Here is a 23,071-nt window from a genome sequence, read left to right as displayed (position 1 = left end):
CTAGGCTGTAGGGAAGGGACCGTTTGATGTGGAATGGGTGGCAGCTGTCGTAATGGAGGTACTGTTGCTTGTTGGTGGGTTTGATGTGGACGGACGTGTGAAGCTGGCCATTGGACAAGTGAAGGTCAACATCAAGGAAAGTGGCATGGGATTTGGAGTAGGACCAGGTGAATCTGATGGAACCAAAGGAGTTGAGGTTGGAGAGGAAATTCTGGAGTTCTTCTTCACTGTGAGTCCAGATCATGAAGATGTCATCAATAAATCTGTACCAAACTTTGGGTTGGCAGGCCTGGGTAACCAAGAAGGCTTCCTCTAAGCGACCCATGAATAGGTTGGCGTACGAGGGGGCCATCCTGGTACCCATGGCTGTTCCCTTTAATTGTTGGTATGTCTGGTTTTCAAAAGTGAAGAAGTTGTGGGTCAGGATGAAGCTGGCTAAGGTGATGAGGAAAGATGTTTTAGGTAGGGTGGCAGGTGATCGGCGTGAAAGGAAGTGCTCCATCGCAGCGAGGCCCTGGACGTGCGGGATATTTGTGTATAAGGAAGTGGCATCAATGGTTACAAGGATGGTTTCTGGGGGTAACGGATTGGGTAAGGATTCCAGGCGTTCGAGAAAGTGGTTGGTGTCTTTGATGAAGGATGGGAGACTGCATGTAATGGGTTGAAGGTGTTGATCTACGTAGGCAGAGATACGTTCTGTGGGGGCTTGGTAACCAGCTACAATGGGGCGGCCAGGATGATTGGGTTTGTGAATTTTAGGAAGAAGGTAGAAGGTAGGGGTGCGGGGTGTCGGTGGGGTCAGGAGGTTGATGGAGTCAGGTGAAAGGTTTTGTAGGGGGCCTAAGGTTCTGAGGATTCCTTGAAGCTCTGCCTGGACATCAGGAATGGGATTATCTTGGCAAACTTTGTATGTGGTGTTGTCTGAAAGCTGACGCAGTCCCTCAGCCACATACTCCCGACGATCAAGTACCACGGTTGTGGAACCCTTGTCCGCCGGAAGAATGACGATGGACCGGTCAGCCTTCAGATCACGGATAGCCTGGGCTTCAGCAGTGGTGATGTTGGGAGTAGGATTAAGGTTTTTTAAGAAGGATTGAGAGGCAAGGCTGGAAGTCAGAAATTCCTGGAAGGTTTGGAGAGGGTGATTTTGAGGAAGAGGAGGTGGGTCCCGCTGTGACGGAGGACGGAACTGTTCCAGGCAGGGTTCAATTTGGATAGTGTTTTGGGGAGTTGGATCATTAGGGGTAGGATTAGGATCATTTTTCTTCGTGGCAAAGTGATACTTCCAGCAGAGAGTACGAGTGTAGGACAGTAAATCTTTGACAAGGGCTGTTTGGTTGAATCTGGGAGTGGGGCTGAAGGTGAGGCCTTTGGATAGGACAGAGGTTTCGGATTGGGAGAGAGGTTTGGAGGAAAGGTTAACTACTGAATTAGGCTGTTGTGGTGCCAGATTGTGTTGATCTGAATTTTGAGGTTTTGGAGGGAGTGGAGCTGGAAGTGGGAGATTGAGTAGATGGGAGAGACTGGGTTTGTGTGCAATGAGAGGTGGTTGAGGTTTGCTGGAAAGGTTGTGAAGGGTGAGTGAGTTGCCTTTCCGGAGGTGGGAAACCAGGAGATTGGATAGTTTTTTGAGGTGAAGGGTGGCATGCTGTTCTAATTGGCGGTTGGCCTGTAGGAGGATGCTCTGAATAGCCGGTGTGGATGTGGGAGAGGAAAGATTGAGGACTTTTATTAAGGATAGGAGTTGACGGGTGTGTTCATTGGCTGAGTTGATGTGTAGGTGAAGGATTAGGTGGGTGAGGGCAATGGATTGTTCAGTTTGGAACTGGTATAGGGACTGATGGAAAGAAGGGTTGCAGCCAGAGATGGGAACTTTAAGTGTGAGGCCTTTGGGGGTTATGCCAAATTTCAGACAAGCCTGAGAAAATAAAATATGTGAGCGTAATCTGGCTAGGGTGAAGGCATGTTTGCGGAGGGAATGTAAATAAAACTTAATGGGGTCATTGTGGGGGTGTTGTGAGAGTGACATGGTATTAGAAGGTGGAAAGTTTAACATGAGGTTGAAATGAAAAAGAAAGATAGAAATATATGGGGAGAGATAAAGGTGAACAAGAAAGCAATTGGAGATCTGGTATGAAAAAAGACGAAAAAGTGTTGGTTAAGTTGATCCTGTGGTGAACTTGGGTTGGTAGACAGCGATGTGCAAAAAGGTTAGGTGGTTGTGTTGCCGCTAAATCACGTTAAAGGACGGAGAAATTCGGGAAAATTTCGAGAAAATTTCGAAAAAACGTATTACAGGAGTGGTGTTGTGGTGAAAGATTACGAAAATGGGGCTAACAATTGTAGAAATAATGACGTTAAAACCTGTGGGGAGCGGCTAAGATGATCAGTGAAGTGCGAAAAACGGAAGTGGAAATAAAGTTAAAGTTATTAGAACTAGCTGAAATGGTTGTTAAATACGTGAAAGCAGCTGTTATTGAACTAGAAACGGTGGATTTTATAGCAGCGGTAGTGTTGAAGGCGGAAAATAAATTTTTTTGTTATGGTTGGGAAGTGGGTTACGTATTGTTGAGCATATATAGGCGGGATAAAATTGTATAGTAGATTACGGTAAAAGGGGAAGGTGAATACAAAGTGAAACTACTGGTAAAAACAGAAAGAGAAAATAAAGAGAAAAAAAAAGAGAGAAAAAAGAGAAATAAGACGACAGGAAAGATTTCGAAATGCAAAGGCGACAATAACAAACGTAATTGTTGGGTTCAAATTAATGATAAGGTTATAATAGAAGGAAACATTCCACGAAGGAAAAATATACCTAAAAACAAAGATGATGTGACTTACCAAATGAAAGTGCTGGCAGGTCGACAGACACACAAACGAACACAAACATACACACAAAATCCAAGCTTTCGCAACAAACTGTTGCCTCATCAGGAAAGAGGGAAGGAGAGGGAAAGACGAAAGGATGTGGGTTTTAAGGGGGAGGGTAAGGAGTCATTCCAGTCCCGGGAGCGGAAAGACTTACCTTAGGGGGAAAAAAAGGACGGGTATACACTCGCACACACACACATATCCATCCACACATATACAGACACAAGCAGACATATTTAAAGACAAAGAGTTTGGGCAGAGATGTCAGTCGAGGCAGAAGTGCAGAGGCAAAGATGTTGATGAATGACAGGTGAGGTATGAGTGGCGGAAATTTGAAATTAGCGGAGATTGAGGCCTGGTGGATAACGGGAAGAGAGGATATATTGAAGAGCAAGTTCCCATCTCCGGAGTTCGGATAGGTTGGTGTTAGTAGGAAGTATCCAGATAACCCGGACGGTGTAACACTGCGCCAAGATGTGCTGGTCGTGCTCCAAGGCATGTTTAGCCACAGGGTGATCCTCATTACCAACAAACACTGTCTGCCTGTGTCCATTCATGCGAATGGACAGTTTGTTGCTGGTCATTCCCACATAGAATGCATCACAGTGTAGGCAGGTCAGTTGGTAGATCACGTGGGTGCTTTCACACGTGGCTCTGCCTTTGATTGTGTACACCTTCCGGGTTACAGGACTGGAGTAGGTGGTGGTGGGAGGGTGCATGGGACAGGTTTTACACCGGGGGCGGTTACAAGGGTAGGAGCCAGAGGGTAGGGAAGGTGGTTTGGGGATTTCATAGGGATGAACTAAGAGGTTACGAAGGTTAGGTGGACGGCGGAAAGACACTCTTGGTGGAGTGGGGAGGATTTCATGAAGGATGGATCTCATTTCAGGGCAGGATTTGAGGAAGTCGTATCCCTGCTGGAGAGCCACATTCAGAATCTGATCCAGTCCCGGAAAGTATCCTGTCACAAGTGGGGCACTTTTGTGGTTCTTCTGTGAGAGGTTCTGGGTTTGAGAGGATGAGGAAGTGGCTCTGGTTATTTGCTTCTGTACCAGGTCGGGAGGGTAGTTGCGGGATGCGAAAGCTGTTGTCAGGTTGTTGGTGTAATGCTTCAGGGATTCTGGACTGGAGCAGATTCGTTTGCCACGAAGACCTAGGCTGTAGGGAAGGGACCGTTTGATGTGGAATGGGTGGCAGCTGTCGTAATGGAGGTACTGTTGCTTGTTGGTGGGTTTGATGTGGACGGACGTGTGAAGCTGGCCATTGGACAAGTGAAGGTCAACATCAAGGAAAGTGGCATGGGATTTGGAGTAGGACCAGGTGAATCTGATGGAACCAAAGGAGTTGAGGTTGGAGAGGAAATTCTGGAGTTCTTCTTCACTGTGAGTCCAGATCATGAAGATGTCATCAATAAATCTGTACCAAACTTTGGGTTGGCAGGCCTGGGTAACCAAGAAGGCTTCCTCTAAGCGACCCATGAATAGGTTGGCGTACGAGGGGGCCATCCTGGTACCCATGGCTGTTCCCTTTAATTGTTGGTATGTCTGGTTTTCAAAAGTGAAGAAGTTGTGGGTCAGGATGAAGCTGGCTAAGGTGATGAGGAAAGATGTTTTAGGTAGGGTGGCAGGTGATCGGCGTGAAAGGAAGTGCTCCATCGCAGCGAGGCCCTGGACGTGCGGGATATTTGTGTATAAGGAAGTGGCATCAATGGTTACAAGGATGGTTTCTGGGGGTAACGGATTGGGTAAGGATTCCAGGCGTTCGAGAAAGTGGTTGGTGTCTTTGATGAAGGATGGGAGACTGCATGTAATGGGTTGAAGGTGTTGATCTACGTAGGCAGAGATACGTTCTGTGGGGGCTTGGTAACCAGCTACAATGGGGCGGCCAGGATGATTGGGTTTGTGAATTTTAGGACCGACACCCCGCACCCCTACCTTCTACCTTCTTCCTAAAATTCACAAACCCAATCATCCTGGCCGCCCCATTGTAGCTGGTTACCAAGCCCCCACAGAACGTATCTCTGCCTACGTAGATCAACACCTTCAACCCATTACATGCAGTCTCCCATCCTTCATCAAAGACACCAACCACTTTCTCGAACGCCTGGAATCCTTACCCAATCCGTTACCCCCAGAAACCATCCTTGTAACCATTGATGCCACTTCCTTATACACAAATATCCCGCACGTCCAGGGCCTCGCTGCGATGGAGCACTTCCTTTCACGCCGATCACCTGCCACCCTACCTAAAACATCTTTCCTCATCACCTTAGCCAGCTTCATCCTGACCCACAACTTCTTCACTTTTGAAAACCAGACATACCAACAATTAAAGGGAACAGCCATGGGTACCAGGATGGCCCCCTCGTACGCCAACCTATTCATGGGTCGCTTAGAGGAAGCCTTCTTGGTTACCCAGGCCTGCCAACCCAAAGTTTGGTACAGATTTATTGATGACATCTTCATGATCTGGACTCACAGTGAAGAAGAACTCCAGAATTTCCTCTCCAACCTCAACTCCTTTGGTTCCATCAGATTCACCTGGTCCTACTCCAAATCCCATGCCACTTTCCTTGATGTTGACCTTCACTTGTCCAATGGCCAGCTTCACACGTCCGTCCACATCAAACCCACCAACAAGCAACAGTACCTCCATTACGACAGCTGCCACCCATTCCACATCAAACGGTCCCTTCCCTACAGCCTAGGTCTTCGTGGCAAACGAATCTGCTCCAGTCCAGAATCCCTGAAGCATTACACCAACAACCTGACAACAGCTTTCGCATCCCGCAACTACCCTCCCGACCTGGTACAGAAGCAAATAACCAGAGCCACTTCCTCATCCTCTCAAACCCAGAACCTCTCACAGAAGAACCACAAAAGTGCCCCACTTGTGACAGGATACTTTCCGGGACTGGATCAGATTCTGAATGTGGCTCTCCAGCAGGGATACGACTTCCTCAAATCCTGCCCTGAAATGAGATCCATCCTTCATGAAATCCTCCCCACTCCACCAAGAGTGTCTTTCCGCCGTCCACCTAACCTTCGTAACCTCTTAGTTCATCCCTATGAAATCCCCAAACCACCTTCCCTACCCTCTGGCTCCTACCCTTGTAACCGCCCCCGGTGTAAAACCTGTCCCATGCACCCTCCCACCACCACCTACTCCAGTCCTGTAACCCGGAAGGTGTACACAATCAAAGGCAGAGCCACGTGTGAAAGCACCCACGTGATCTACCAACTGACCTGCCTACACTGTGATGCATTCTATGTGGGAATGACCAGCAACAAACTGTCCATTCGCATGAATGGACACAGGCAGACAGTGTTTGTTGGTAATGAGGATCACCCTGTGGCTAAACATGCCTTGGAGCACGACCAGCACATCTTGGCGCAGTGTTACACCGTCCGGGTTATCTGGATACTTCCTACTAACACCAACCTATCCGAACTCCGGAGATGGGAACTTGCTCTTCAATATATCCTCTCTTCCCGTTATCCACCAGGCCTCAATCTCCGCTAATTTCAAATTTCCGCCACTCATACCTCACCTGTCATTCATCAACATCTTTGCCTCTGCACTTCTGCCTCGACTGACATCTCTGCCCAAACTCTTTGTCTTTAAATATGTCTGCTTGTGTCTGTATATGTGTGGATGGATATGTGTGTGTGTGCGAGTGTATACCCGTCCTTTTTTTCCCCCTAAGGTAAGTCTTTCCGCTCCCGGGACTGGAATGACTCCTTACCCTCCCCCTTAAAACCCACATCCTTTCGTCTTTCCCTCTCCTTCCCTCTTTCCTGATGAGGCAACAGTTTGTTGCGAAAGCTTGGATTTTGTGTGTATGTTTGTGTTCGTTTGTGTGTCTGTCGACCTGCCAGCACTTTCATTTGGTAAGTCACATCATCTTTGTTTTTAGGTATATTTTTCCTTCGTGGAATGTTTCCTTCTATTATAACCTTATCATTAATTTGAACCCAACAATTACGTTTGTTATTGTCGCCTTTGCATTTCGAAATCTTTCCTGTCGTCTTATTTCTCTTTTTTCTCTCTTTTTTTTTCTCTTTATTTTCTCTTTCTGTTTTTACCAGTAGTTTCACTTTGTATTCACCTTCCCCTTTTACCGTAATCTACTATACAATTTTATCCCGCCTATATATGCTCAACAATACGTAACCCACTTCCCAACCATAACAAAAAAATTTATTTTCCGCCTTCAACACTACCGCTGCTATAAAATCCACCGTTTCTAGTTCAATAACAGCTGCTTTCACGTATTTAACAACCATTTCAGCTAGTTCTAATAACTTTAACTTTATTTCCACTTCCGTTTTTCGCACTTCACTGATCATCTTAGCCGCTCCCCACAGGTTTTAACGTCATTATTTCTACAATTGTTAGCCCCATTTTCGTAATCTTTCACCACAACACCACTCCTGTAATACGTTTTTTCGAAATTTTCTCGAAATTTTCCCGAATTTCTCCGTCCTTTAACGTGATTTAGCGGCAACACAACCACCTAACCTTTTTGCACATCGCTGTCTACCAACCCAAGTTCACCACAGGATCAACTTAACCAACACTTTTTCGTCTTTTTTCATACCAGATCTCCAATTGCTTTCTTGTTCACCTTTATCTCTCCCCATATATTTCTATCTTTCTTTTTCATTTCAACCTCATGTTAAACTTTCCACCTTCTAATACCATGTCACTCTCACAACACCCCCACAATGACCCCATTAAGTTTTATTTACATTCCCTCCGCAAACATGCCTTCACCCTAGCCAGATTACGCTCACATATTTTATTTTCTCAGGCTTGTCTGAAATTTGGCATAACCCCCAAAGGCCTCACACTTAAAGTTCCCATCTCTGGCTGCAACCCTTCTTTCCATCAGTCCCTATACCAGTTCCAAACTGAACAATCCATTGCCCTCACCCACCTAATCCTTCACCTACACATCAACTCAGCCAATGAACACACCCGTCAACTCCTATCCTTAATAAAAGTCCTCAATCTTTCCTCTCCCACATCCACACCGGCTATTCAGAGCATCCTCCTACAGGCCAACCGCCAATTAGAACAGCATGCCACCCTTCACCTCAAAAAACTATCCAATCTCCTGGTTTCCCACCTCCGGAAAGGCAACTCACTCACCCTTCACAACCTTTCCAGCAAACCTCAACCACCTCTCATTGCACACAAACCCAGTCTCTCCCATCTACTCAATCTCCCACTTCCAGCTCCACTCCCTCCAAAACCTCAAAATTCAGATCAACACAATCTGGCACCACAACAGCCTAATTCAGTAGTTAACCTTTCCTCCAAACCTCTCTCCCAATCCGAAACCTCTGTCCTATCCAAAGGCCTCACCTTCAGCCCCACTCCCAGATTCAACCAAACAGCCCTCGTCAAAGATTTACTGTCCTACACTCGTACTCTCTGCTGGAAGTATCACTTTGCCACGAAGAAAAATGATCCTAATCCTACCCCTAATGATCCAACTCCCCAAAACACTATCCAAATTGAACCCTGCCTGGAACAGTTCCGTCCTCCGTCACAGCGGGACCCACCTCCTCTTCCTCAAAATCACCCTCTCCAAACCTTCCAGGAATTTCTGACTTCCAGCCTTGCCTCTCAATCCTTCTTAAAAAACCTTAATCCTACTCCCAACATCACCACTGCTGAAGCCCAGGCTATCCGTGATCTGAAGGCTGACCGGTCCATCGTCATTCTTCCGGCGGACAAGGGTTCCACAACCGTGGTACTTGATCGTCGGGAGTATGTGGCTGAGGGACTGCGTCAGCTTTCAGACAACACCACATACAAAGTTTGCCAAGATAATCCCATTCCTGATGTCCAGGCAGAGCTTCAAGGAATCCTCAGAACCTTAGGCCCCCTACAAAACCTTTCACCTGACTCCATCAACCTCCTGACCCCACCGACACCCCGCACCCCTACCTTCTACCTTCTTCCTAAAATTCACAAACCCAATCATCCTGGCCGCCCCATTGTAGCTGGTTACCAAGCCCCCACAGAACGTATCTCTGCCTACGTAGATCAACACCTTCAACCCATTACATGCAGTCTCCCATCCTTCATCAAAGACACCAACCACTTTCTCGAACGCCTGGAATCCTTACCCAATCCGTTACCCCCAGAAACCATCCTTGTAACCATTGATGCCACTTCCTTATACACAAATATCCCGCACGTCCAGGGCCTCGCTGCGATGGAGCACTTCCTTTCACGCCGATCACCTGCCACCCTACCTAAAACATCTTTCCTCATCACCTTAGCCAGCTTCATCCTGACCCACAACTTCTTCACTTTTGAAAACCAGACATACCAACAATTAAAGGGAACAGCCATGGGTACCAGGATGGCCCCCTCGTACGCCAACCTATTCATGGGTCGCTTAGAGGAAGCCTTCTTGGTTACCCAGGCCTGCCAACCCAAAGTTTGGTACAGATTTATTGATGACATCTTCATGATCTGGACTCACAGTGAAGAAGAACTCCAGAATTTCCTCTCCAACCTCAACTCCTTTGGTTCCATCAGATTCACCTGGTCCTACTCCAAATCCCATGCCACTTTCCTTGATGTTGACCTTCACTTGTCCAATGGCCAGCTTCACACGTCCGTCCACATCAAACCCACCAACAAGCAACAGTACCTCCATTACGACAGCTGCCACCCATTCCACATCAAACGGTCCCTTCCCTACAGCCTAGGTCTTCGTGGCAAACGAATCTGCTCCAGTCCAGAATCCCTGAAGCATTACACCAACAACCTGACAACAGCTTTCGCATCCCGCAACTACCCTCCCGACCTGGTACAGAAGCAAATAACCAGAGCCACTTCCTCATCCTCTCAAACCCAGAACCTCTCACAGAAGAACCACAAAAGTGCCCCACTTGTGACAGGATACTTTCCGGGACTGGATCAGATTCTAAATGTGGCTCTCCAGCAGGGATACGACTTCCTCAAATCCTGCCCTGAAATGAGATCCATCCTTCATGAAATCCTCCCCACTCCACCAAGATTGTCTTTCCGCCGTCCACCTAACCTTCGTAACCTCTTAGTTCATCCCTATGAAATCCCCAAACCACCTTCCCTACCCTCTGGCTCCTACCCTTGTAACCGCCCCCGGTGTAAAACCTGTCCCATGCACCCTCCCACCACCACCTACTCCAGTCCTGTAACCCGGAAGGTGTACACAATCAAAGGCAGAGCCACGTGTGAAAGCACCCACGTGATCTACCAACTGACCTGCCTACACTGTGATGCATTCTATGTGGGAATGACCAGCAACAAACTGTCCATTCGCATGAATGGACACAGGCAGACAGTGTTTGTTGGTAATGAGGATCACCCTGTGGCTAAACATGCCTTGGAGCACGACCAGCACATCTTGGCGCAGTGTTACACCGTCCGGGTTATCTGGATACTTCCTACTAACACCAACCTATCCGAACTCCGGAGATGGGAACTTGCTCTTCAATATATCCTCTCTTCCCGTTATCCACCAGGCCTCAATCTCCGCTAATTTCAAATTTCCGCCACTCATACCTCACCTGTCATTCATCAACATCTTTGCCTCTGCACTTCTGCCTCGACTGACATCTCTGCCCAAACTCTTTGTCTTTAAATATGTCTGCTTGTGTCTGTATATGTGTGGATGGATATGTGTGTGTGTGCGAGTGTATACCCGTCCTTTTTTTCCCCCTAAGGTAAGTCTTTCCGCTCCCGGGACTGGAATGACTCCTTACCCTCCCCCTTAAAACCCACATCCTTTCGTCTTTCCCTCTCCTTCCCTCTTTCCTGATGAGGCAACAGTTTGTTGCGAAAGCTTGGATTTTGTGTGTATGTTTGTGTTCGTTTGTGTGTCTGTCGACCTGCCAGCACTTTCATTTGGTAAGTCACATCATCTTTGTTTTTAGGTATATTTTTCCTTCGTGGAATGTTTCCTTCTATTATAACCTTATATATATATATATATATATATATATATATAGTTATAATAGAAGGAAACATTCCACGAAGGAAAAATATATCTAAAGACAAAGATGATGTGACTTACCAAATGAAAGTGCTGGCAGGTCGACAGACACACAAATGAACACAAACATACACACAAAATTCAAGCTTTCGCAACAAACTGTTGCCTCATCAGGAAAGAGGGAAGGAGAGGGAAAGACGAAAGTATGTGGGTTTTAAGGGAGAGGGTAAGGAGTCATTCCAGTCCCGGGAGCGGAAAGACTTACCTTAGGGGAAAAAAAGGACGGGTACACACTCGCACACACACACATATCCATCCACACATATAGAGACACAAGCAGACATATTTCTGCTTGTGTCTCTATATGTGTGGATGGATATGTGTGTGTGTGCGAGTGTGTACCCGTCCTTTTTTCCCCCTAAGGTAAGTCTTTCCGCTCCCGGGACTGGAATGACTCCTTACCCTCTCCCTTAAAACCCACATCCTTTCGTCTTTCCCTCTCCTTCCCTCTTTCCTGATGAGGCAACAGTTTGTTGCGAAAGCTTGAATTTTGTGTGTATGTTTGTGTTCATTTGTGTGTCTGTCGACCTGCCAGCACTTTCATTTGGTAAGTCACATCATCTTTGTCTTTAGATATATATATATATATATATATATAGCTTTGACATGGAACATCTTTATAAATAGTGCAGCACTATTCGCTGTAATATTCACAAAATCAGTCTCTCTCTGTACTGGTGTAAAAGGCGTTTCAGTTGCTTAAGTGAATGTATGATCTTTTTCCAAACATATGGCATCTTTGTAATATTACGATATATCATAGCGTCTTTGGCACTTTTACGTCTGTAAACACTATGTATCTATCAAAACATTTGGTGCATGTTAGAAGTCTGTTCTGTGACTAAGCTGAAGTGCTCTTCTCAGTGATACAAACTTACGTGTTTAACGATAGAAATATGGTGGAAATGCAATCAGTGAAAACTACAAACGTTGTCTGCAGGACGAAAACTATGAAAACATGTACTACAAACCAACATTGCACATGAGTCACATCCCAATGCAAATCTATAACTCAACCATCTTTGTGGCGTGCTTATAATTATGTATTATTTATACTTTAGGACAACTAATCAGTAAAAACCGCAGCACATGTTGTAATGAAAGAACGAAAGCCATTTGATGATGAACTGCAATGATTCGAAACCGGTAACGGTACCTTTTGAATAAAGGAACTTAAATTTGTGGCTGGTTGCTGTCTCAACAACTTCAACATTTATCATCAATGTATCTAAACCGAACCAGAGACTGAAGACTTATGGATCCCAGGAAAGCCCCTTGCAAGCGACCCATGAAAAGGTTGGCATAGAAAGGAGCCATCCTGGTTCCCATGGCCTTACCCCTGATCTGTTTGTATGTCTGCCCTCAAATGTGAAGTAGTAGTTGGTAAGTATGAAGTCGATTAAGGTGAGTAGGGAGGATGTCATAGGTTTGGAATCAGGTGGGCGCTGACTGAGGAAATGTTCAGCAGCAGACAGACCATGTATTGGGGGGGGGGGGGGGGGGGGGACTGGTACAGAGGGAGGTGGCATCAATGGTGACAAGCAAGGTGTGTGTTGGGAGTGGGACAGGCACGGATTTCAGACGATCTACGAAATGGTTGGTATCTTTGACGTAGGACGGGAGTCTTTGTACTATGGGTTGCAGGTGTTGATCAACTAAGGCAGATCGACATTCGGTGGGTGCTTTGAAGCCAGCACCTATAGGACGGCCATGATGATTGGGTATGTGGATCTTAGGAAGAAGGTAAAAGGTGGGGATGCATGGCTTGGGTGGGGTGAGACGTTCTATGGATTGAGGTGCTAGTCCTCGTCAGGGGCCTGAGGTTTTAAGGAGGGACTGCAGGTCAGTTTGAATCACAGGGATGGGATCTGGATGGCCAACTCCGTATGTAAAAGTGTCAGACAGCTGGCGTAGACCTTCACTAACATACTCCTTTTGATCAAGTATTACAGTGGTAGATTCTTTGTTTGCTGGGAGGATAATGATGGAGTCATCAGCTTTTAGGGAATGTAGAGCCTGGAATTCTGCAGAGGGCATGATAGGGTCATGTTGGAGGGTCATGTTGTAGGGACCTGAGGAAGGGTTGTGAGCCAATGCTGGATGTGAGGAAATCTTGGAAGGCTTGTAAGGGATGATTTTGAGGTAACGGTGGTTGGGATCGTGGTCTGAACTATTCAAGGCAGAGTTCAATGTCAGGTTTGCTGTTGGAAAGGTTTTGGGGTTGGGTCGCAAAGTAATATTTCCAATGGGTATTATGTTTGAAGGACAGGAGGTCCTTGAACAAAGCAGCATGATAAAATCCGGGTTTAGGGCTGAAAGTGAGGCCCTTAGATAATACAGATAATTCAGAAGGGGAGAGTGCTTTATACGAGAGGTTAAGGACACAGTACTGTTGTGACTGGTTCTTGGGATTATGGGTTATTCTTGGTCTGGGAGGCAGTGGTGAAGGCTGTGGGATGTTAAGGTGGCTGGCCAAGCTTGGTTTGTAGGTGGTCGATGTTGTGGCTGTTTAGGGAGCTGCAGAGAGACAGGAAGGGAAATACCCCTGTTCAGGTAGTTTAGGAGAAGGTGAGACAACTTTTTGAGGCGAAGTTTGGCATATTGTTGCAGTTGGCTTGGTGAATGATGCCATTAAAGGAAACATGAGGGGCAGATAACTGCAGGGTTTTGTAGGAGAGAATTCTGTTAGAGCGGGAATTTGCTGATGAGGCATATAGGTCACACATTAGCCTGGTAAGAGTAAGAGATTGCTGTATTTGAAATTGTAGACGAGCCTGGTGTAGGGTAGGACTGCGTAAGTATTTGAATATAGAACACTTAGAAAATGAAGCTAGTAATTTTCTGATAGAAATGATGTTCTGTTCCTTCATTGTTTTTGTTTTATTTATTTATTAACATTTTAGTAATGTCATTGCCTCAAGGACTTCAGTATCATCTGATCAATGAACATCTACAAAGCTTTGTCTATCATCTAAACTGACTTGTTTTCTAATTCTACCCACTACCTTCTGTCCACTACAGTAATAAAAATTCTAGAAATTCTTCTACAGAATAGGAGGAGTTGTCAAGGAGAAACTTTGTTAGTCTGTTTTCAAATTTTACTTTGCTGTGCATCAGACATTTTATTTATAATAATTGAAAATTTTGTTGCAGCTAAAGACAGCCTTAATGTGGAATAATAAATGCCACTTATTCTTATGGTATTGTAATTATGTACATCATTGTTCCTTTTGAACTATAATGGATTATTTACAACAAACTTCATGAGGAATAAATATACTGTGAAGCAATAGTCATCTTTAAGCAGATGTCTACAAGATGATCATGAGTGAGCACCACATATTATTCCCACAGCATGGTTTTGCACAATACAGACAAGTTACCCCAGAATGTAATTCCGTATGAAATTATTGAATGAAAATACGTCGATTTATTGATTTATCTCTCCCCAATATGTGCAATGATTCTAAGAGCAAATGAGGCTGAAACAAGTTGATTTAGGAGTTCCAAGATGTGCTTTTTCCAGCTCAAGTTCTCATCAATATGGACACATAAGACTTCTGAAATTCCACCCTATTTATTATTTCCTCGCCATGTGTTACTTTTATCATTGGTGTAGTACACCTACATGTGCATAACTGAATACATTGTGTCTTTTTAAAATTGAAGGTGTGACCATTCACAGAAAACCAGTCTATGACACTTTTAAGGACATAGTTCTTCTGTCGTAGCATGCACGCTTGGATTGATTACAATACCTGTTGGGAGGGGGAGGGGGGGCGAACCAACTCTTGTTGTATATGAGGCAGAAGATCATTTACAAGGAACTATGGTGGACTGAACATTAAGTCTTGGGGGAACCCTGTAAGTGACTTTTCCCCAGCCAGAAAAATCTCCCCTGACAACATTGTATGAGTAACTAAATACAACTTTCTGCATTATTCTGGTAGAAGACAACATTACCCATTGGTTGACTATACCATTTAGTCCATAAAACCTCAGTTTGTCTAGGAAAATATTGTGATTCACGCAGTCAAATGCCTTAGATAAGTCAAAGAAAATACCAACTAGTGCTATTTTATTATTTAATGCTCGTAAAATTCGATTGTGTAAATCATAGTCTCAGTAGAGCAACTCTTGGGAAAGCCAAACTGTCATTTACTGAGGATATTATTGTTGCTCATGTGGAATACTATTCTAGAACACATCAGCTTCCCAAAGATTTTGGAAAATTATGTCAGCAGTGAAACAGGACAGAAGTTCTTGACACCTCTCTTACTATCTTTCTTAGAGAGGGTTTTAACAATGGCATCTTTCAGTCTCTGAAAAAATGTTTTGAATTAGTGATGCATTACGTATTTGAGCTAAGGCTGGGCTTAATATATGCACGCACATATTTAGTACTCTATTGGAAAACCATCAAAACAAGATGAGCTTTTATTTTTGAGAGAATGTATAATCTTCTTAATTCCAGGAGAAGTTGTGGGTACATTTGAATGACTGAATTTCATGAGAGTTACTTTTTCCAACTTACTACTGTGATTTCTCTCTTCAGCTGTTTTCCCTATGCTTTCTATTAGGCTATATTTAAGAAATGATTATTAAATAAATATGCTACTTGTGACCCATCATTTATAACCCTTTATTCAGTTCAGTAGTTAAATTATCTTGTTCTGTGGCTGGCTGTCCTGCCTCATTTCATTTAGCCTTACGCCTTATCAGAATTACTGATTTTTCTAACATTATGTGCATGTACCTTGACTTTTTAATAACCTTGCTTAGTAATTTTGAGTAGTTTCTGAAGTATGTAACTACTACAATATACCTACTTGTTCTTGCCAGACAATATATTTCACTTTCTTTTCACAAGATACTTTGTCCATGGCATCACGTCACTAAATAGCAACAATTACAGTGCAGGTCTTCTTTCACTCAAGTAAAACTATAGGCTAATACAGGCATATGTACAAGGAAAGTAATATACTAAAATCTAACGCGCCGGCAAAAACGACGCCAAAAACGACGCCTTGGATAAAACGGTATAGCTCAGACACATACGTAGCCTGTTGTCTTCTGTACTAGTTGGCATACTTTGGGTTACCTAAGAGCCTTAACTGTGCATAATGTTCCAATACAAAACGGCCATAAAAAGCTCTATACTACAATTAATTTCAACCTACTTGATATTTTTGCGGCTCTTCCGGTCATGATTTATTTTATAGCCATGTCATATCTGTTATGTTAGTTTAGTATTTTATTGATGTGGAGTGGGCCAGATAGTTTCTCTGAAACATGGTTAGCTGACAAAGTAACTGACATGTCATTTTGGTTTCGAGGAGTTCCACTACCCCTCTCCCACCTCTTTTCCATTCGTCTGACAATTAAATAAAGTTTTTTAAAATTATCTACACTACTCCCGCCATTCTCTACCATGAATTTACCATTTAAACATATTAAATGTCCCGTTAACTTGGCATCAGTACACCGCTTGTAATAAAAGCTAATTAGCATCTCAAATTTGATCCACATATAAAACACGAAGCTCATCACACGTCTTACCTCAGGAGATTTAGTGCTCGGCCAAGCATGTTTATGGCACGATTAGAACAACCTTTCTTGGCTTCCTCGTCTACTGTACTCGTAAAGTAAGCACTAAGCAGTTTACACCGGTGTTTTGTTTCAACATAGGAAGACGCTACGAAGACATTTGAAAGTTCCGATAACAAATCAGTCATACCAAGCGAATGATACCAGCGATATTTGCCGATTACCATGGCCTCATTGAACAAATTTTGCACGAGACCCTGTAATTACTAACAATATTATTTTCGATTTACTATCATTTTTTCGGGCAGCTGAATCAGAAGAATACATTTTCCCTTCATCTCAACCTTTCAGTGAATATAAATATTTGTCAATTGCATAAGAACTGACAAGCTTGATAAAGACCATACCATTTGACCCGTTATTTTGGTGATTAAATTGCTCACTGCACCACAAGTAATTGCCAGAGGTTTTGCAGTCAACTATCGCCAATTCGGTATTTCATACATCCCGTATTGTCCGTGATACAGTCACATGTGAGGCAGGTATGTTTTTACCGTACAATAGCCCGCAAAGCACTGCAAGACATATGAAAATGTCAGATATATAATATAATATAACCTCATAGGTGCCTGAAACCCAGTATTTCATCAGCATCGCCGTATTATTTGTTTCAAACGTTAATGAATACTGAAGACGTATTTTACCGTTTTATTTTACGCGCTTGTTCTTGTGCGTTTTAACAAAGATCTAATGTATTGTATTTCGTGCTTTTATAGTTACCGATTGCAAACGAATGAGTTTCTTTCGGTACTGTCGTAGTGCGCAACGCATTAACGGTTTTTGTCGTGTCGACGGGCGATATTTCCATCAAATGCTTCATGACAGGTGCAGAAACAATCGTCGATTTCAGCGCACCAATTATCCGTATCGGTGGACAGAAGACAGTTGGCCAAACTTTCCCGCTAGTTGCTAATGAAATGTTGTTGCGAGGGTGCAAGCGGTGTTCGGTATATGAAATATACCACATCTTCCCACAAGCTAACGAGTATAGTCTGTGTTTTGTCTGTGCTATTGAGAGAAACTGCATTTCTGCTCGTGTGTCGACTTGGTGATATAACCCGTTCATTCCCCTCTCCGTGCATTCAATCGTTCATCGCCATTTTGTTTAGCTTTGTGTATTTACGATGTGAATCGTCTGGAAATGAGATAAACATTACAACAGAAAGTATCGTGAAGGTTCCGAAAGTGAAGTGATGAAGTTTATGTGTTTATTGTGCTCGTGAACACTGAGTTTGTGTTGAAGTGTGTTGTGTAAAAGCTCAATTAATCAATTCAGTTATCGGATGAAAGCAATAACCGGAAGTTTACGGACATCAGTCGTAGTTCATGGTGTAAATAAGAAGCATTCGAAATACATTTGGATTGATCGACGAATCGTATTATGCCCGAGCGTTGAAGGAGATCTTGAGGTAATGACGCTTTGGCCTTTTTAAACCATAGACCTTTAAAATTTGAAACACATACACAAATTATTCTTCTCGATATTGGTTTTCATGTTAGTGCGGTTTATCATTATATGACACCTTTCTCAGATGTAATTCGATTGTGTTTACGTTTATATACGTAAATTGTCGTAACGCCGTTATAGTCCTTTTCGATAACTGTATTGCTATACACGCTCCATCATGTGTTTCAGAGAAGCTTTTTGTACGTTCATGGCGTACCATTTTTGTTACCAGGATTTTACGGGAATGTTTCTAATTAATGAAAAATTACTTAATTTCTTTAACTGTGTTCATACTGCCTCAACAAACTGCCGCTTGGTAGGTGCCGTGACAGTGACCAACGTCAAATTAGGCCTATATTAGCATATACCACACCGAAAACAATTTCCTGTTGTGGTTATGAAATATATTTTGACAAAGAAATCCTTATAGTATTCAGTTTTAAAATTTTTTACATTTTTTTGTGTGCCGAATGATTTAAGTAAAAACTGTTAATAATTCTGTATAATTGGCCAGTATTAAAAACCTTCCGATGATATCTCAGTACATCGAAAGTGTTCCATGCCGTTATTGGAACTTCCATATAATAATACATCGTATGAGATTTACTTTTATTTAAACTATTCTCAGGGAATGCATTTTTAAAGATATTTTATCTGTCACATCAGGTGTTGATGGTCTTAGTTCCATTAAATAGTTATATATACTCAGTAACTGGTGTAATATTTGTAGCTTTACAAGATTACTGCAGGCGGCATTATTTTTCACATGACAAACTTGAACCATAAATCTTATTCTGTAAGACAGAGTAATTGGTGGCGCACTTGAAACAATAAGTTTTGAGGTGTTCCCAAAGATAAATACAAATTTAGCTTCTACTCCATTCTTTTCTGCTGGAACCATATTTGTACTCACCTGGCCCCACTGCATCATATGTCATATTCAGTAATGACATTGTTGTGTTGTGGAACCAATCAAACACACTGGCGTCTTTGCTCCTGCAACATAATAGCGTCCAGGTGTATTCAGTCTGAAGTGAGAGTTCATTGCTGTAGTTAAGTTTCTGGAAACACTGGAAGTGGGACCATACTTGACACTGGTAAATAATTGTCATAGAAATAATGCGTTAATAAAGCTCTGCCTTCTTGCAAGGAGAGAAGCACAACTGTGGTGAAACACATTTTGGGGATAGACAGAACGAAAATTGTGTTCTTGCGAGGAGATGGACACTCTTTATTTCAGTATTATTTTCTGCAAGCAACAAGAACAAAGCTTGAAATTCCATTTTGATTTCCATGGCAGATTCAAATGGAAAACAAATTATTACTTTAGAGCCTATAGAAATTTGCAAGGAAGTGCTTCCTGAGATGTTATTCACCAACACAAGTTGCAGATTGCATATTACACAGGTCTTTGTTTTAAGATAAAATGGTCAGTGTAAGCCTCTGGTTATGTATTAGTGTGGAAATATGAAGATTTAGTATGTGACAGACTTTGTTTATGGCAGAAATGTCAAGTAACTCTGTGGTATGGATTTTAAATTAACCACTTCCAGCAAGAGAATTGATGACTAATCCAGCCATTTGCTGGACTGAAAACTGGTTCTTTTTGCCAATTGCAATCCAGTCAAAACAGATAATGTTTACAGCAGCTATATTGTAACTGAAATAGCCTTTTTAACTGATGAAATACAGTGCAGAGATAATAATATTGATATGGTGGTCTATCTGTAGGTTCTCCATTTGGGAAAGACCTGCAACCTTGCTCTATCCTCACGTAATTCTATCCTACTTTGTTTCTGTTTTATATATTTGCATATTTTTTTATTGTATCGAATACATCTGATACTGTTGTACTGAATTTCATTCGTCTGAATAAATAACTAGTAATAATAATATACACATGGTATATTTCAGCTAGGTTGGCTTCATTTTCATTTCCACAGTCCAGTATAAGATAACTGATAAGCTTAGAACTTTCTTGTCTAGGGGCTTCAGGTCAAAAATGTTCATTGTATTGGGCACAGTCTTGTCACTGAGACTTGCAGCTGGCTACGACTTTACAACGTAGACCAGTATATTTCTGCTGTCGTGCAAGCGGGGTCTTGTGTATTATGTAGTTTTAAGAATATTAAAAAGGCCATGAAACAGTTAATCTTCGGTGCATTAGTTGCAACAATTGGAACACTTCAGTTGCCATGATCAAGTGCAGTGTGAAATGAAAGTTATCTGTTCTGCTGTAAGCTCAGTATTTTTAAATGAAAAGTAAGGTTTTCCTAAATTGTTAAACTGTTTGATTACATGTCCACTGAAGGAAAGTATCTTGACAAGAATGCGTAAATATGTTTTAAAAACAGATAGACCTATATTAAACTTTGAAACCATATTTTTATAGAAGCTTTTTCCCATCCATTCATATGGCCATGTTTGCTGCCAGCCTATGTTCCAGTGTAGTTACAATCACAATTATGCCTTCAAATCCAGTTTGTTCCATGATCCATTTGTTTTTCGAATGGACAATGTGTATGGTACCCCATGTATTAATTATCTCTCTATAGTGATCTGTGATAGCCCAACATGAAATCAAACATCTGTATGTAATGACATACATAACTCTTTGCAAATAACACATTATGTAGCATTTATTGTGATTACCAATGTCATTTTGTGTATCATCTACGAGCCTCATACATAAAAATACGTGGTAAATAAAGTAGAATAGGCCTATTTGACATATTCCATTTTGACATTAAATCTTTATTGGTCGCGCGCGCGCGTGTGTGTGTGTGTGTGTGTGTGTGTGTGTGTGTGTGTGTGTGTGTGTGTGTGTGTGTGTGTGAGAGAGAGAGAGAGAGAGAGAGAGAGAGAGAGAGTTGTTTTTGCAATTTTCTTCATCATAGAAACTAAAATTAATGGTAGCAGCTGGATTATTCTTTAATATTGCATGATTTGCTCCTTTTTAATTCAGTTGTGCGATATGGAATAGTTTATTTCACCGTGTGGAAGACTGTTGAATTCATTCATTTTCGTGTTGCACAGATCACACTATGAAGGAGAACCTTTCGGGTGTGTGTTACAAGTTGAAATAGACTTCAACAAAGAAAAACAGCTGCTATAAATGCCATGGACTGTTGTTAAAATGCTGTTAGATATTTATGCTTAGGCTGCATACACTAAATTTAGCAACACAGCCACTATTTTTAAAAGAGCTAGCCTACTGTTCCTGTTCATACTCGATATCTGCTGTTTCATCTATTACTGTGCTCATTATAAAGACAAATGGTCAAATCACTACACTGATATATGAAAGTAGAATTATCTACTGTAAAATGTCATTTGTTTTACCTGCTACGGTCATAACAGTATAATCATAGTATTTGTGACATTAGGCCTAAGTGTTAATGTGGCGAAATGTATTTCAACTACTGAAAAATATTTGTGTAATATACACACACACATTTTGAATGTTTGGCACATATTTACCATCCTCCAGTAGTCAAATGAGTTCCAATTTTGTATTTAATTATTTTTCCATTGACCATTCAACATAATTAAGTGTAGGACATGTCATATAAATTGTTGGAGGTGTTTAAACTTGTGTACAGATATATTCAGAATTGTTTATGTATTATACTGCAATATACTCCCTTGTGAATACAATTACTTATTTCATGTTCAAGAAGAATTGCACTTATTTGACAGGTTACAGGTGACTTAAAACTTTACTTTTGCATTCATTTGTCTTGTGTTGCAAATCATTGGAATACATACATTTCTCATACTTTATGGGAGAAACTATTAAATACGGAACAATAAAAAAGCTGCCTCCACCACATACTTTGCAATTAGTTGCTGTGTACACATGGGGGTTGATGAGAAATGCTTGTGGCTTATGTATATGAAACAGCTTCTCTGTTTGTATCAATAAATATATAAATACAAGGTTTCTCAGAAGGGATGGTCAGTATTCTAGGATATGACAGGAATGATCATCTGAGGCAAGGAAGTCTAGTAATACATAAAGAGCTATGAGCCCTTGTTCATCTTCGCCGCTGTGAAATATGTCTTATCATACTAAACAAGTGCTCTTAAGGTATGCATTCCGCAGCCCTTGTTGATGAGTCCTTTTTTTTGTTGTTTTGGCCATACTACCCTCTCCAAAAATATATAAAGCAAAGAGCTTGCAGTAGATGATGTTTATTTCACAGCATAAGAGGTAAATAAGTGTTCATAGCTCCTAAGGTACAGCCCTTAAGGTTACACCTTTTAAAGCCGAAGTTAACTAGACTTTTTTGCTTCAATTGAGCATTCCTATCATATCCCTGGGACACTGAATCATCCATGTTTTGATTAACCATTATCGAATATTGTAATATTTTGGCATTCCTCATTATGTACATTTCTTTAGTCTTGTTGGGCCTGCTGAGCAACACAAGCCATCAATAAATACTTTGAAGTGTAGTGTAACATGTTTTATAGATGGCAGTTGAACATTTTGCTTTTGTGTTTCAGTTGTAGATTTCAGTCATGTATTTTGCTTACAAACTGCATTTTAGTTCTTGTGGGTGATAGTAGAAACTGCATTGTCTGCTAAATAAATGTAGGTCTAGTAGAGATGAGAAATGTAAAATTGTCGTACAGCCCCACTGTACTACCTATTCGCTTCAACCATCTCTACTGTCTTTATCTGATGGTGACAGTTCAAACTGTAGCATAGTTAGAAGTTTAGGTTATGTTGGAAGCGCACAGTTGGTTGAGAATTGGTGAAGCCCATGAATGAGTCACGATTTTATGTTTCTAGTCAAATTTATGTAGTCAGTAAAAATGTTCATTTCCCGCTGTGGTGTAGCAGTAAATCATGAACACCCAAAACCTATAGTTGAAGTCAAAAATGATGGCGATCAGCTTAGGCTTGTTCTTACGGGTCCCTACGTCACGCGTACTCCGACAACCACTGAGCAATAGTAGTGTTCAGAGCACTCTGCTGTGAATATTGTACGCAATGCAAGTATTATTTGTGATTGTAGTGAGCTATTTAGTAAATTTGTATTTTGTTCCATTTGTTGCAAATTGTCATGACTGGTGTTTGT

The sequence above is a fragment of the Schistocerca cancellata genome, chromosome 8, assembly GCF_023864275.1.
Source record: "Schistocerca cancellata isolate TAMUIC-IGC-003103 chromosome 8, iqSchCanc2.1, whole genome shotgun sequence".
NCBI lineage: Eukaryota > Metazoa > Arthropoda > Insecta > Orthoptera > Acrididae > Schistocerca > Schistocerca cancellata.
Note: the sequence above shows the minus strand (reverse complement) of the source record.